Here is a 15910-nt window from a genome sequence, read left to right as displayed (position 1 = left end):
CACTCAGCAATGAAATCTGTGTCATCATGCCCTTAGCAGCGCAATGAGTGGATTCAGGTATGATGATTCTAACTGAAATAAGTCACACAGAAAAAGAAACATCATAAGATATCAGTAATACACGGAATGGAAACTTGGCTACACAGGAACTGAATTACAGAACAGAACAGGGTCTCAAATTTAGAAAACCAACTTATGCTTGCTTAAGGGTAAAGGTGAGTTTGGGTGCTGCATAGAACCAGAGATTGAAATGAGCACAGATAAAGTTCCTTAAGCCAAATATGGAATAGACAAGAGCTACTCCTTGCTCAACGAAATGGACTCAACACCGCATATTAAACGCCTAAGAATGTACCTGACTAGTAAGTATCTTAAAACCTATGGATTGCTATGTCTCCGAAAGAGAATCAAGCATGTGTACAGGGGCATAAACGCAGCAGTGATAGGATTGGAGAGGTTCGGTGAGCAAATGAAGACCCTTTGAAGTCATATTGCATGGTACCCATTCCACGGGTTTCAACTACCAAGGTTTAAGGTATTCTTCCTTCAGCTAAAACATGCATGTGGGACCTAGAGTATGATCAACCATGTGATCGGGAGACGTGTTCAAATATGTCTCAGTTTTCGTACCCTGGTACTCGGGTGCAACATTCCAGACGCTTTACTAACACTCTCCCCACTTGGAGAGTCAGTCCCTTTAACCTCCTGTTTGGCCCAGTTTGCAATTTCTGTGGAAGATGAACAGGAATAGCGAGAACCAATGAGAGACTAGCTGGAGGTGTCTGGATGGGCAAATTTAACTCTCATTTCCCACCAGGAAGAGGAATTAACCAAAGGCTCAGCGTGCCGTGCCGGAACCAGATTAGGGCCTGAAGACATCCTGCGGTGTTGCGGCCAGGTCACAAGAAAGCGAGTTGAAGAAAGGAGCTCAGGGGCACTGTAATTCACAAACCTGCAGAGTTATAAATGACAGCAATCGTCCAAAAATAGACTGAAGTAAGGCTGCCAAGAGGACTTGAAAGCGGGGCAGAATTGCAGGAAACCGATTTCAGGAGGTAGACTGGAATTGCATTGAAAGCATAGGAAAAGAGGCAGAACGTCCACAATGATGCACTTGGCCAAAAAGGGCGTATGCGTTTTTTCCTGAATATATTCAGGAAAAAACGCATACGCCCTTTTTGGCCAACCAAGCAAGCTTGCAAAGGAAATCTGCACTACAATGAAGTCTCACTTCCCCCCGGTCAAAAGGGCCATCTGAAAAAAGTGTAAAATCCAGAAAGGCAGGACAGGCCATGGAGAACTGGGAGCCTTGTTATGCTGAAGGGCGGGATATAAATTGCCAACAAACACTCGGGAGAAGTGTATGGTGTTTCCTGAAACATCTAAAAAACAAAGCAACAGAGCCTAGGGCACTTCCACTTATGGTCCTATAGCTTAGGGAATTTAAAATCAAAAAGACACAGCCACCCCAAAGTTTCGAACGGCTCTGTTTACAAGAACCTCGTTTACAGTACAAGTTCAACATCGCAGAAAGTGAAAAATGGATAAAGAAATTGTGGTACTTACGTACAATGCAGTATCACTCAGCAATGAAATCTATGTCATCAGGCCCTTAGCAGCATAATGAGTGGATTCAGGTACGATGATTCTAACTGAAATAAGTCACACAGAAAAAGAAACATCATAAGATATCACTAATACACGGAATGTAAACTTGGCTACACAGGAACTGAATTACAGAACAGAACAGGGTCTCAAATTTAGAAAACCAACTTATGCTTGCTTAAGGGGAAAGGTGAGTTGGGGTGCTGCATAAAACCAGAGATTGAAATGAGCACAGATAAAGTTCCTTAAGCCAAATATGGAATAGACAAGAGCTACTCCTTGCTCAACGAAATGGACTCAACACCGCATATTAAATGCCTAAGAATGTACCTGACTAGTAAGTATCTTAAAACCTATGGATTGCTATGTCTCCGAAAGAGAATCAAGCATGTGTACAGGGGCATAAACGCAGCAGTGATAGGATTGGAGAGGTTCGGTGAGCAAATGAAGACCCTTTGAAGTCATATTGCATGGTACCCATTCCACGGGTTTCAACTACCCAGGTTTAAGGTATTCTTCCTTCAGCTAAAACATGCATGTGGAACCTAGAGTATGATCAACCATGTCATCGGGAGACGTGTTCAAATATGTCTCAGTTTTCGTACCCTGGTACTCGGGTGCAACATTCCAGACGCTTTACTAACACTCTCCCCACTTGGAGAGTCAGTCCCTTTAACCTCCTGTTTGGCCCAGTTTGCAATTTCTGTGGAAGATGAACAGGAATAGCGAGAACCAATGAGAGACTAGCTGGAGGTGTCTGGATGGGCAAATTTAACTCTCATTTCCCACCAGGAAGAGGAATTAACCAAAGGCTCAGCGTGCCGTGCCAGAACCAGATTAGGGCCTGAAGACATCCTGCGGTGTTGCGGCCAGGTCACAAGAAAGCGAGTTGAAGAAAGGAGCTCAGGGGCACTGTAATTCACAAACCTGCAGAGTTATAAATGACAGCTATCGTCCAAAAATAGACTGAAGTAAGGCTGCCAAGAGGACTTGAAAGCGGGGCAGAATTGCAGGAAACCAATTTCAGGAGGTAGACTGGAATTGCATTGAAAGCATAGGAAAAGAGGCAGAACGTCAACAATGATGCACTTGGCCAAAAAGGGCATATGCGTTTTTTCCTGAATATATTCAGGATAAAACGCATACGCCCTTTTTGGCCAACCAAGCAAGCTTGCAAAGGAAATCTGCACTACAATGAAGTCTCACTTCCCCCCGGTCAAAAGGGCCATCTGAAAAAAGTGTAAAATCCAGAAAGGCAGGACAGGCCATGGAGAACTGGGAGCCTTGTTATGCTGAAGGGCGGGATGTAAATTGCCAACAAACACTCGGGAGAAGTGTATGGTGTTTCCTGAAACATCTAAAAAACAAAGCAACAGAGCCTAGGGCACTTCCACTTATGGTCCTATAGCTTAGGGAATTTAAAATCAAAAAGACACAGCCACCCCAAAGTTTCGAACGGCTCTGTTTACAAGAACCTCGTTTACAGTAGAAGTTCAACATCGCAGAAAGTGAAAAATGGATAAAGAACTTGTGGTACTTACGTACAATGCAGTATCACTCAGCAATGAAATCTATGTCATCAGGCCCGTAGCAGCATAATGAGTGGATTCAGGTACGATGATTCTAACTGAAATAAGTCACACAGAAAAAGAAACATCATAAGATATCAGTAATACATGGAATGTAAACTTGGCTACACAGGAACTGAATTACAGAACAGAACAGGGTCTCTAATTTAGAAAACCAACTTATGCTTGCTTAAGGGGAAAGGTGAGTTGGGGTGCTGCATAAAACCAGAGATTGAAATGAGCACAGATAAGTTCCTTAAGCCAAATATGGAATAGACAAGAGCTACTCCTTGCTCAACGAAATGGACTGAACACCGCATATTAAACGCCTAAGAATGTACCTGACTAGTAAGTATCTTAAAACCTATGGATTGCTATGTCTCCGAAACAGAATCAAGCATGTGTACAGGGGCATAAACGCAGCAGTGATAGGATTGGAGAGGTTCGGTGAGCAAATGAAGACCCTTTGAAGTCATATTGCATGGTACCCATTCCACGGGTTTCAACTACCCAGGTTTTAGGTATTCTTCCTTCAGCTAAAACATGCATGTGGAACCCAAGTATGATCAACCAGGTGAACGGGAGACGTGTTCAAATATGTCTCAGTTTTCCTCCCCTGGTACTCGGGTGCAACATTCCAGACGCTTTACTAACACTCTCCCCACTTGGAGAGTCAGTCCCTTTAACCTCCTGTTTGGCCCAGTTTGCTATTTCTGTGGAAGATGAACAGGAATAGCGAGAACCAATGAGAGACTAGCTGGAGGTGTCTCGATGGGCAAATTTAACTCTCATTTCCCACCAGGAAGAGGAATTAACCTAAGGCTCAGCGTGCCGTGCCAGAACCAGATTAGGGCCTGAAGACATCCTGCGGTGTTGCGGCCAGGTCACAAGAAAGCGAGTTGAAGAAAGGAGCTCAGGGGCACTGTAATTCACAAACCTGCAGAGTTATAAATGACAGCTATCGTCCAAAAATAGACTGAAGTAAGGCTGCCAAGAGGACTTGAAAGCGGGGCAGAATTGCAGGAAACCGATTTCAGGAGGTAGACTGGAATTGCATTGCAAGCATAGGAAAAGAGGCAGAACGTCCACAATGATGCACTTGGCCAAAAAGGGCGTATGCGTTTTTTCCTGAATATATTCAGGAAAAAACGCATACGCCCTTTTCGGCCAACCAAGCAAGCTTGCAAAGGAAATCTGCACTACAATGAAGTCTCACTTCCCCCCGGTCAAAAGGGCCATCTGAAAAAAGTGTAAAATCCAGAAAGGCAGGACAGGCCATGGAGAACTGGGAGCCTTGTTATGCTGAAGGGCGGGATGTAAATTGCCAACAACCACTAGGGAGAAGTGTATGGTGTTTCCTGAAACATCTAAAAAACAAAGCAACAGAGCCTAGGGCACTTCCACTTATGGTCCTATAGCTTAGGGAAATTAAAATCAAAAAGACACAGCCACCCCAAAGTTTGGAACGGCTCTGTTTACAAGAACCTCGTTTACAGTACAAGTTCAACATCGCAGAAAGTGAAAAATGGATAAAGAACTTGTGGTACTTACGTACAATGCAGTATCACTCAGCAATGAAATCTATGTCATCAGGCCCGTAGCAGCATAATGAGTGGATTCAGGTACGATGATTCTAACTGAAATAAGTCACACAGAAAAAGAAACATCATAAGATATCACTAATACACGGAATGTAAACTTGGCTACACAGGAACTGAATTACAGAACAGAACAGGGTCTCAAATTTAGAAAACCAACTTATGCTTGCTTAAGGGTAAAGGTGAGTTGGGGTGCTGCATAAAACCAGAGATTGAAATGAGCACAGATAAAGTTCCTTAAGCCAAATATGGAATAGACAAGAGCTACTCCTTGCTCAACGAAATGGACTCAACACCGCATATTAAACGCCTAAGAATGTACCTGACTAGTAAGTATCTTAAAACCTATGGATTGCTATGTCTCCGAAACAGAATCAAGCATGTGTACAGGGGCATAAACGCAGCAGTGATAGGATTGGAGAGGTTCGGTGAGCAAATGAAGACCCTTTGAAGTCATATTGCATGGTACCCATTCCACGGGTTTCAACTACCGAGGTTTTAGGTATTCTTCCTTCAGCTAAAACATGCATGTGGAACCCAAGTATGATCAACCATGTGAACGGGAGACGTGTTCAAATATGTCTCAGTTTTCCTCCCCTGGTACTCGGGTGCAACATTCCAGACGCTTTACTAACACTCTCCCCACTTGGAGAGTCAGTGCCTTTAACCTCCTGTTTGGCCCAGTTTGCAATTTCTGCGGAAGATGAACAGGAATAGCGAGAACCAATGAGAGGCTAGCTGGAGGTGTCTGGACGGGCAAATTTAACTCTCATTTCCCACCAGGAAGAGGAAATAACCAAAGGCTCAGCGTGCCGTGCCGGAACCAGATTAGGGCCTGAAGCCATCCTGCGGTGTTGCGGCCAGCTCAAAAGAAACCGAGTTGAAGAAAGGAGCTCAGGGGCACTGTAATTCACAAACCTGCAGAGTTATAAATGACAGCTATCGTCCAAAAATAGACTGAAGTAAGGCTGCCAAGAGGACTTGAAAGCGGGGCAGAATTGCAGGAAACCGATTTCAGGAGGTAGACTGGAATTGCATTGAAAGCATAGGAAAAGAGGCAGAACGTCCACAATGATGCACTTGGCCAAAAAGGGCGTATGCGTTTTTTCCTGAATATATTCAGGAAAAAACGCATACGCCCTTTTTGGCCAACCAAGCAAGCTTGCAAAGGAAATCTGCACTACAATGAAGTCTCACTTCCCCCCGGTCAAAAGGGACATCTGAAAAAAGTGTAAAATCCAGAAAGGCAGGACAGGCCATGGAGAACTGGGAGCCTTGTTATGTTGATGGGCGGGATGTAAATTGCCAAGAGACACTCGGGAGAAGTGTATGGTGTTTCCTGAAACATCTAAAAAACAAAGCAACAGAGCCTAGGGCACTTCCACTTATGGTCCTATAGCTTAGGGAAATTAAAATCAAAAAGACACAGCCACCCCAAAGTTTGGGACGCCTCTGTTTACAAGAACCTCGTTTACAGTACAAGTTCAACATCGCAGAAAGTGAAAAATGGATAAAGAAGTTGTAGTATTTACTTACAAAGCAATATCACTCAGCAATGAAATCTATGTCATCAGGCCCTTAGCATCACAATGAGTGGATTCAGGTATGATGATTCTAACTGAAATAAGTCACACAGAAAAAGAAACATCATAAGATATCAGTAATACACGGAATGTAAACTTGGCTACACAGGAACTGAATTACAGAACAGAACAGGGTCTCAAATTTAGAAAACCAACTTATGCTTGCTTAAGGGTAAAGGTGAGTTGGGGTGCTGCATAAAACCAGAGATTGAAATGAGCACAGATAAAGTTCCTTAAGTCAAATATGGAATAGACAAGAGCTACTCCTTGCTCAACGAAATGGACTCAACTCCGCATATTAAACGCCTAAGAATGTACCTGATTAGTAAGTATCTTAAAACCTATGGATTGCTATGTCTCCGAAAGAGAATCAAGCATGTGTACAGGGGCATAAACGCAGCAGTGATAGGATTGGAGAGGTTCGGTGAGCAAATGAAGACCCTTTGAAGTCATATTGCATGGTACCCATTCCACGGGTTTCAACTACCCAGGTTTAAGGTATTCTTCCTTCAGCTAAAACATGCATGTGGAACCTAGAGTATGATCAACCATGTGATCGGGAGACGTGTTCAAATATGTCTCAGTTTTCCTCCCCTGGTACTCGGGTGCAACATTCCAGACGCTTTACTAACACTCTCCCCACTTGGAGAGTCAGTCCCTTTAACCTCCTGTTTGGCCCAGTTTGCAATTTCTGCGGAAGATGAACAGGAATAGCGAGAATCAATGAGAGACTAGCTGGAGGTGTCTGAACGGGCAAATTTAACTCTCATTTCCCACCAGGAAGAGGAATTAACCAAAGGCTCAGCATGCCGGGCCGGAACCAGATTAGGGCCTGAAGCCATCCTGCGGTGTTGTGGCCAGGTCACAAGAAAGCGAGTTGAAGAAAGGAGCTCAGGGGCACTGTAATTCACAAACCTGCAGAGTTATAAATGACAGCTATCGTCCAAAAATAGACTGAAGTAAGGCTGCCAAGAGGACTTGAAAGCGGGGCAGAATTGCAGGAAACCGATTTCAGGAGGTAGACTGGAATTGCATTGAAAGCATAGGAAAAGAGGCAGAACGTCCACAATGATGCACTTGGCCAAAAAGGGCGTATGCGTTTTTTCCTGAATATATTCAGGAAAAAACGCATACGCCCTTTTTGGCCAACCAAGAAAGCTTGCAAAGGAAATCTGCACTACAATGAAGTCTCACTTCCCCCCGGTCAAAAGGGCCATCTGAAAAAAGTGTAAAATCCAGAAAGGCAGGACAGGCCATGGAGAACTGGGAGCCTTGTTATGCTGATGGGCGGGATGTAAATTGCCAACAGACACTCCGGATAAGTGTATGGTGTTTCCTGAAACATCTAAAAAACAAAGCAACAGAGCCTAGGGCACTGCCACTTATGGTCCTATAGCTTAGGGAAATTAAAATCAAAAAGACACAGCCACCCCAAAGTTTGGGACGCCTCTGTTTACAAGAACCTCGTTTACAGTACAAGTTCAACATCGCAGAAAGTGAAAAATGGATAAAGAACTTGTGGTATTTACTTACAAAGCAATATCACTCAGCAATGAAATCTATGTCATCAGGCCCTTAGCAGCACAATGAGTGGATTCAGGTATGATGATTCTAACTGAAATAAGTCACACAGAAAAAGAAACATCATAAGATATCAGTAATACACGGAATGGAAACTTGGCTACACAGGAACTGAATTACAGAACAGAACAGGGTCTCAAATTTAGAAAACCAACTTATGCTTGCTTAAGGGTAAAGGTGAGTTGGGGTGCTGCATAAAACCAGAGATTGAAATGAGCACAGATAAAGTTCCTTAAGTCAAATATGGAATAGACAAGAGCTACTCCTTGCTCAACGAAATGGACTCAACACCGCATATTAAACGCCTAAGAATGTACCTGACTAGTAAGTATCTTAAAACCTATGGATTGCTATGTCTCCGAAAGAGAATCAAGCATGTGTACAGGGGCATAAACGCAGCAGTGATAGGATTGGAGAGGTTCGGTGAGCAAATGAAGACCCTTTGAAGTCATATTGCATGGTACCCATTACACGGGTCTCAACTCTCCAGGTTTAAGGTATTCTTCCTTCAGCTAAAACATGCATGTGGAACCCAAGTATGATCAACCATGTGAACGGGAGACGTGTTCAAATATGTCTCAGTTTTCCTCCCCTGGTACTTGGGTGCAACATTCCAGACGCTTTACTAACACTCTCCCCACTTGGAGAGTCAGCACCTTTAACCTCCTGTTTGGCACAGTTTGCAATTTCTGCGGAAGATGAACAGGAATAGCGAGAACCAATGAGAGGCTAGCTGGAGGTGTCTGAACGGGCAAATTTAACTCTCATTTCCCACCAGGAAGAGGAAATAACCAAAGGCTCAGCGTGCCGTACCGGAACCAGTTTATGGCCTGAAGCCATCCTGCGGTGTTGCGGCCAGCTCAAAAGAAAGCGAGTTGAAGAAAGGAGCTCAGGGGCACTGTAATTCACAAACCTGCAGAGTTATAAATGACAGCTATCGTCCAAAAATAGACTGAAGTAAGGCTGCCAAGAGGACTTGAAAGCGGGGCAGAATTGCAGGAAACCGATTTCAGGAGGTAGACTGGAATTGCATTGAAAGCATAGGAAAAGAGGCAGAACGTCCACAATGATGCACTTGGCCAAAAAGGGCGTATGCGTTTTTTCCTGAATATATTCAGGAAAAAACGCATACGCCCTTTTTGGCCAACCAAGCAAGCTTGCAAAGGAAATCTGCACTACAATGAAGTCTCACTTCCCCTCGGTCAAAAGGGCCATCTGAAAAAAGTGTAAAATCCAGAAAGGCAGGACAGGTCATGGAGAACTGGGAGCCTTGTTATGCTGATGGGCGGGATGTAAATTGCCAACAGATACTCCGGAGAAGTGTATGGTGTTTCCTGAAACATCTAAAAAACAAAGCAACAGAGCCTAGGGCACTTCCACTTATGGTCCTATAGCTTAGGGAAATTAAAATCAAAAAGACACAGCCACCTCAAAGTTTGGGACGCCTCCGTTTACAAGAACCGCATTTACCGTACAAGTTCAATATCACAGAAAGTGAAAAATGGATAAAGAACTTGTGGTACTTACGTACAATGCAGTATCACTCAGCAATGAAATCTATGTCATCAGGCCCATAGCAGCATAATGAGTGGATTCAGGTACGATGATTCTAACTGAAATAAGTCACACAGAAAAAGAAACATCATAAGATATCACTAATACACGGAATGTAAACTTGGCTACACAGGAACTGCATTCCAAAACAGAACAGGGTCTCAAATTTAGAAAACCAACTTATGCTTGCTTAAGGGGAAAGGTGAGTTGGGGTGCTGCATAAAACCAGAGATTGAAATGAGCACAGATAAAGGTCCTTAAGCCAAATATGGAATAGACAAGAGCTACTCCTTGCTCAACGAAATGGACTCAACACCCCATATTAAACGCCTAAGAATGTACCTGACTAGTAAGTATCTTAAAACCTATGGATTGCTATGTCTCCAAAAGAGAATCAAGCGTGTGTACAGGGGCATAAACGCAGCAGTGATAGGATTGGAGAGGTTCGGTGAGCAAATGAAGACCCTTTGAAGTCATATTGCATGGTACCCATTACACGGGTCTCAACTCTCCAGGTTTAAGGTATTCTTTCTTCAGCTAAAACATGCATGGGGAACCCAGAGTATGATCAACCATGTGAACGGGAGACGTGTTCAAATATGTCTCAGTTTTCCTCCCCTGGTACTCGGGTGCAACATTCCAGACGCTTTACTAACACTCTCACGACTTGGAGAGTCAGTCCCTTTAACCTCCTGTTTGGCCCAGTTTGCAATTTCTGCGGAAGATGAACAGGAATAGCGAGAACCAATGAGAGACTAGCTGGAGGTGTCTGAACGGGCAAATTTAACTCTCATTTCCCACCAGGAAGAGGAATTAACCAAAGGCTCAGCATGCCGGGCCGGAACCAGATTAGGGCCTGAAGCCATCCTGCGGTGTTGCGGCCAGGTCACAAGAAAGCGAGTTGAAGAAAGGAGCTCAGGGGCACTGTAATTCACAAACCTGCAGAGTTATAAATGACAGCTATCGTCCAAAAATAGACTGAAGTAAGGCTGCCAAGAGGACTTGAAAGCGGGGCAGAATTGCAGGAAACCGATTTCAGGAGGTAGACTGGAATTGCATTGAAAGCATAGGAAAAGAGGCAGAACGTCCACAATGATGCACTTGGCCAAAAAGGGCGTATGTGTTTTTTCCTGAATATATTCAGGAAAAAACGCATACGCCCTTTTTGGCCAACCAAGCAAGCTTGCAAAGGAAATCTGCACTACAATGAAGTCTGACTTTCCCCCGGTCAAAAGGGCCATCTGAAAAAAGTGTAAAATCCAGAAAGGCAGGACAGGCCATGGAGAACTGGGAGCCTTGTTATGCTGATGGGCGGGATGTAAATTGCCAACAACCACTCGGGAGAAGTGTATGGTGTTACCTGAAACATCTAAAAAACAAAGCAACAGAACCTAGGGCACTTCCACTTATGGTCCTATAGCTTAGGGAAATTAAAATCAAAAAGACACAGCCACCCCAAAGTTTGGAACGGCTCTGTTTACAAGAACCTCGTTTACAGTACAAGTTCAACATCGCAGAAAGTGAAAAATGGATAAAGAAGTTGTGGTATTTACTTACAAAGCAATATCACTCAGCAATGAAATCTGTGTCACAAGGCCCTTAGCAGCACAATGAGTGGATTCAGGTATGATGATTCTAACTGAAATAAGTCACACAGAAAAAGAAACATCATAAGATATCAGTAATACACGGAATGTAAACTTGGCTACACAGGAACTGCATTCCAAAACAGAACAGGGTCTCAAATTTAGAAAACCAACTTATGCTTGCTTAAGGGTAAAGGTGCGTTGGGGTGCTGCATAAAACCAGAGATTGAAATGAGCACAGATAAAGTTCCTTAAGTCAAATATGGAATAGACAAGAGCTACTCCTTGCTCAACGAAATGGACTCAACACCGCATATTAAACGCCTAAGAATGTACCTGACTAGTAAGTATCTTAAAACCTATGGATTGCTATGTCTCCGAAAGAGAATCAAGCATGTGTACAGGGGCATAAACGCAGCAGTGATAGGATTGGAGAGGTTCGGTGAGCAAATGAAGACCCTTTGAAGTCATATTGCATGGTACCCATTACACGGGTCTTAACTCTCCAGGTTTAAGGTATTCTTCCTTCAGCTAAAACATGCATGTGGAACCCAAGTATGATCAACCATGTGAACGGGAGACGTGTTCAAATATGTCTCAGTTTTCCTCCCCTGGTACTCGGGTGCAACATTCCAGACACTTTACTAACACTCTCCCCACTTGGAGAGTCAGCGCCTTTAACCTCCTGTTTGGCCCAGTTTGCAATTTCTGCGGAAGATGAACAGGAATAGCGAGAACCAATGAGAGACTAGCTGGAGGTGTCTGGACGGGCAAATTTAACTCTCATTTCCCACCAGGAAGAGGAATTAACCAAAGCCTCAGCGTGCCGTGCCAGAACCAGATTAGGGCCTGAAGACATCCTGCGGTGTTGCGGCCAGCTCAAAAGAAACCGAGTTGAAGAAAGGAGCTCAGGGGCACTGTAATTCACAAACCTGCAGAGTTATAAATGACAGCTATCGTCCAAAAATAGACTGAAGTAAGGCTGCCAAGAGGACTTGAAAGCGGGGCAGAATTGCAGGAAACCGATTTCAGGAGGTAGACTGGAATTGCATTGAAAGCATAGGAAAAGAGGCAGAACGTCCACAATGATGCACTTGGCCAAAAAGGGCGTATGCGTTTTTTCCTGAATATATTCAGGAAAAAACGCATACGCCCTTTTTGGCCAACCAAGCAAGCTTGCAAAGGAAATCTGCACTACAATGAAGTCTCACTTCCCCCCCAGTCAAAAGGGCCATCTGAAAAAAGTGTAAAATCCAGAAAGGCAGGACAGGCCATGGAGAACTGGGAGCCTTGTTATGCTGATGGGCGGGATGTAAATTGCCAACAGACACTTGGGAGAAGTGTATGGTGTTTCCTGAAACATCTAAAAAACAAAGCAACAGAGCCTAGGGCACTTCCACTTATGGTCCTATAGCTTAGGGAAATTAAAATCAAAAAGACACAGCCACCCCAAAGTTTGGGACGCCTCTGTTTACAAGAACCTCGTTTACCGTACAAGTTCAATATCACAGAAAGTGAAAAATGGATAAAGAACTTGTGGTACTTACGTACAATGCAGTATCACTCAGCAATGAAATATATGTCATCAGGCCGGTAGCAGCATAATGAGTAGATTCAGGTACGATGATTCTAACTGAAATAAGTCACACAGAAAAAGAAACATCATAAGATATCACTAATACACGGAATGTAAACTTGGCTACACAGGAACTGAATTCCAAAACAGAACAGGTTCTCAAATTTAGAAAACCAACTTATGCTTGCTTAAGGGGAAAGGTGAGTTGGGTTGCTGCATAAAACCAGAGATTGAAATGAGCACAGATAAAGGTCCTTAAGCCAAATATGGAATAGACAAGAGCTACTCCTTGCTCAACGAAATGGACTCAACACCCCATATTAAACGCCTAAGAATGTACCTGACTAGTAAGTATCTTAAAACCTATGGATTGCTATGTCTCCAAAAGAGAATCAAGCGTGTGTACAGGGGCATAAACGCAGCAGTGATAGGATTGGAGAGGTTCGGTGAGCAAATGAAGACCCTTTGAAGTCATATTGCATGGTACCCATTACACGGGTTTCAACTCTCCAGGTTTAAGGTATTCTTCCTTCAGCTAAAACATGCATGGGGAACCCAGAGTATGATCAACCATGTGAACGGGAGACGTGTTCAAATATGTCTCAGTTTTCCTCCCCTGGTACTCGGGTGCAACATTCCAGACGCTTTACTAACACTCTCCCGACTTGGAGAGTCAGTCCCTTTAACCTCCTGTTTGGCCCAGTTTGCAATTTCTGCGGAAGATGAACAGGAATAGCGAGAACCAATGAGAGGCTAGCTGGAGGTGTCTGGACGGGCAAATTTAACTCTCATTTCCCACCAGGAAGAGGAATTAACCAAAGGCTCAGCGTGCCGGGCCGGAACCAGATTAGGGCCTGAAGCCATCCTGCGGTGTTGCGGCCAGGTCACAAGAAAGCGAGTTGAAGAAAGGAGCTCAGGGGCACTGTAATTCACAAACCTGCAGAGTTATAAATGACAGCTATCGTCCAAAAATAGACTGAAGTAAGGCTGCCAAGAGGACTTGAAAGCGGGGCAGAATTGCAGGAAACCGATTTCAGGAGGTAGACTGGAATTGCATTGAAAGCATAGGAAAAGAGGCAGAACGTCCACAATGATGCACTTGGCCAAAAAGGGCGTATGCGTTTTTTCCTGAATATATTCAGGATAAAACGCATACGCCCTTTTTGGCCAACCAAGCAAGCTTGCAAAGGAAATCTGCACTACAATGAAGTCTCACTTCCCCCCGGTCAAAAGGGCCATCTGAAAAAAGTGTAAAATCCAGAAAGGCAGGACAGGCCATGGAGAACTGGGAGCCTTGTTATGCTGATGGGCGGGATGTAAATTGCCAACAACCACTCGGGAGAAGTGTATGGTGTTACCTGAAACATCTAAAAAACAAAGCAACAGAACCTAGGGCACTTCCACTTATGGTCCTATAGCTTAGGGAAATTAAAATCAAAAAGACACAGCCACCCCAAAGTTTGGAACGGCTCTGTTTACAAGAACCTCGTTTACAGTACAAGTTCAACATCGCAGAAAGTGAAAAATGGATAAAGAAGTTGTGGTATTTACTTACAAAGCAATATCACTCAGCAATGAAATCTGTGTCACAAGGCCCTTAGCAGCACAATGAGTGGATTCAGGTATGATGATTCTAACTGAAATAAGTCACACAGAAAAAGAAACATCATAAGATATCAGTAATACACGGAATGTAAACTTGGCTACACAGGAACTGCATTCCAAAACAGAACAGGGTCTCAAATTTAGAAAACCAACTTATGCTTGCTTAAGGGTAAAGGTGCGTTGGGGTGCTGCATAAAACCAGAGATTGAAATGAGCTAAGATAAAGTTCCTTAAGTCAAATATGGAATAGACAAGAGCTACTCCTTGCTCAACGAAATGGACTCAACACCGCATATTAAACGCCTAAGAATGTACCTGACTAGTAAGTATCTTAAAACCTATGGATTGCTATGTCTCCGAAAGAGAATCAAGCATGTGTACAGGGGCATAAACGCAGCAGTGATAGGATTGGAGAGGTTCGGTGAGCAAATGAAGACCCTTTGAAGTCATATTGCATGGTACCCATTACACGGGTCTTAACTCTCCAGGTTTAAGGTATTCTTCCTTCAGCTAAAACATGCATGTGGAACCCAAGTATGATCAACCATTTGAACGGGAGACGTGTTCAAATATGTCTCAGTTTTCCTCCCCTGGTACTCGGGTGCAACATTCCAGACGCTTTACTAACACTCTCCCCACTTGGAAAGTCAGCGCCTTTAACCTCCTGTTTGTCCAAGTTTGCAATTTCTGCGGAAGATGAACAGGAATAGCGAGAACCAATGAGAGGCTAGCTGGAGGTGTCTGGACGGGCAAATTTAACTCTCATTTCCCACCAGGAAGAGGAAATAACCAAAGGCTCAGCGTGCCGTGCCGGAACCAGATTAGGGCCTGAAGCCATCCTGCGGTGTTGCGGCCAGCTCAAAAGAAACCGAGTTGAAGAAAGGAGCTCAGGGGCACTGTAATTCACAAACCTGCAGAGTTATAAATGACAGCTATCGTCCAAAAATAGACTGAAGTAAGGCTGCCAAGAGGACTTGAAAGCGGGGCAGAATTGCAGGAAACCGATTTCAGGAGGTAGACTGGAATTGCATTGAAAGCATAGGAAAAGAGGCAGAACGTCCACAATGATGCACTTGGCCAAAAAGGGCGTATGCGTTTTTTCCTGAATATATTCAGGAAAAAACGCATACGCCCTTTTTGGCCAACCAAGCAAGCTTGCAAAGGAAATCTGCACTACAATGAAGTCTCACTTCCCCCCGGTCAAAAGGGCCATCTGAAAAAAGTGTAAAATCCAGAAAGGCAGGACAGGCCATGGAGAACTGGGAGCCTTGTTATGCTGATGGGCGGGATGTAAATTGCCAACAACCACTCGGGAGAAGTGTATGGTGTTAACTGAAACATCTAAAAAACAAAGCAACAGAACCTAGGGCACTTCCACTTATGGTCCTATAGCTTAGGGAAATTAAAATCAAAAAGACACAGCCACCCCAAAGTTTGGAATGGCTCTGTTTACAAGAACCTCGTTTACAGTACAAGTTCAACATCGCAGAAAGTGAAAAATGGATAAAGAAGTTGTGGTATTTACTTACAAAGCAATATCACTCAGCAATGAAATCTGTGTCATCAGGCCCTTAGCAGCACAATGAGTGGATTCAGGTATGATGATTCTAACTGAAATAAGTCACACAGAAAAAGAAACATCATAAGATATCAG

The sequence above is a fragment of the Delphinus delphis genome, chromosome 2 (genome assembly GCF_949987515.2).
Source record: "Delphinus delphis chromosome 2, mDelDel1.2, whole genome shotgun sequence".
NCBI lineage: Eukaryota > Metazoa > Chordata > Mammalia > Artiodactyla > Delphinidae > Delphinus > Delphinus delphis.
Note: the sequence above shows the minus strand (reverse complement) of the source record.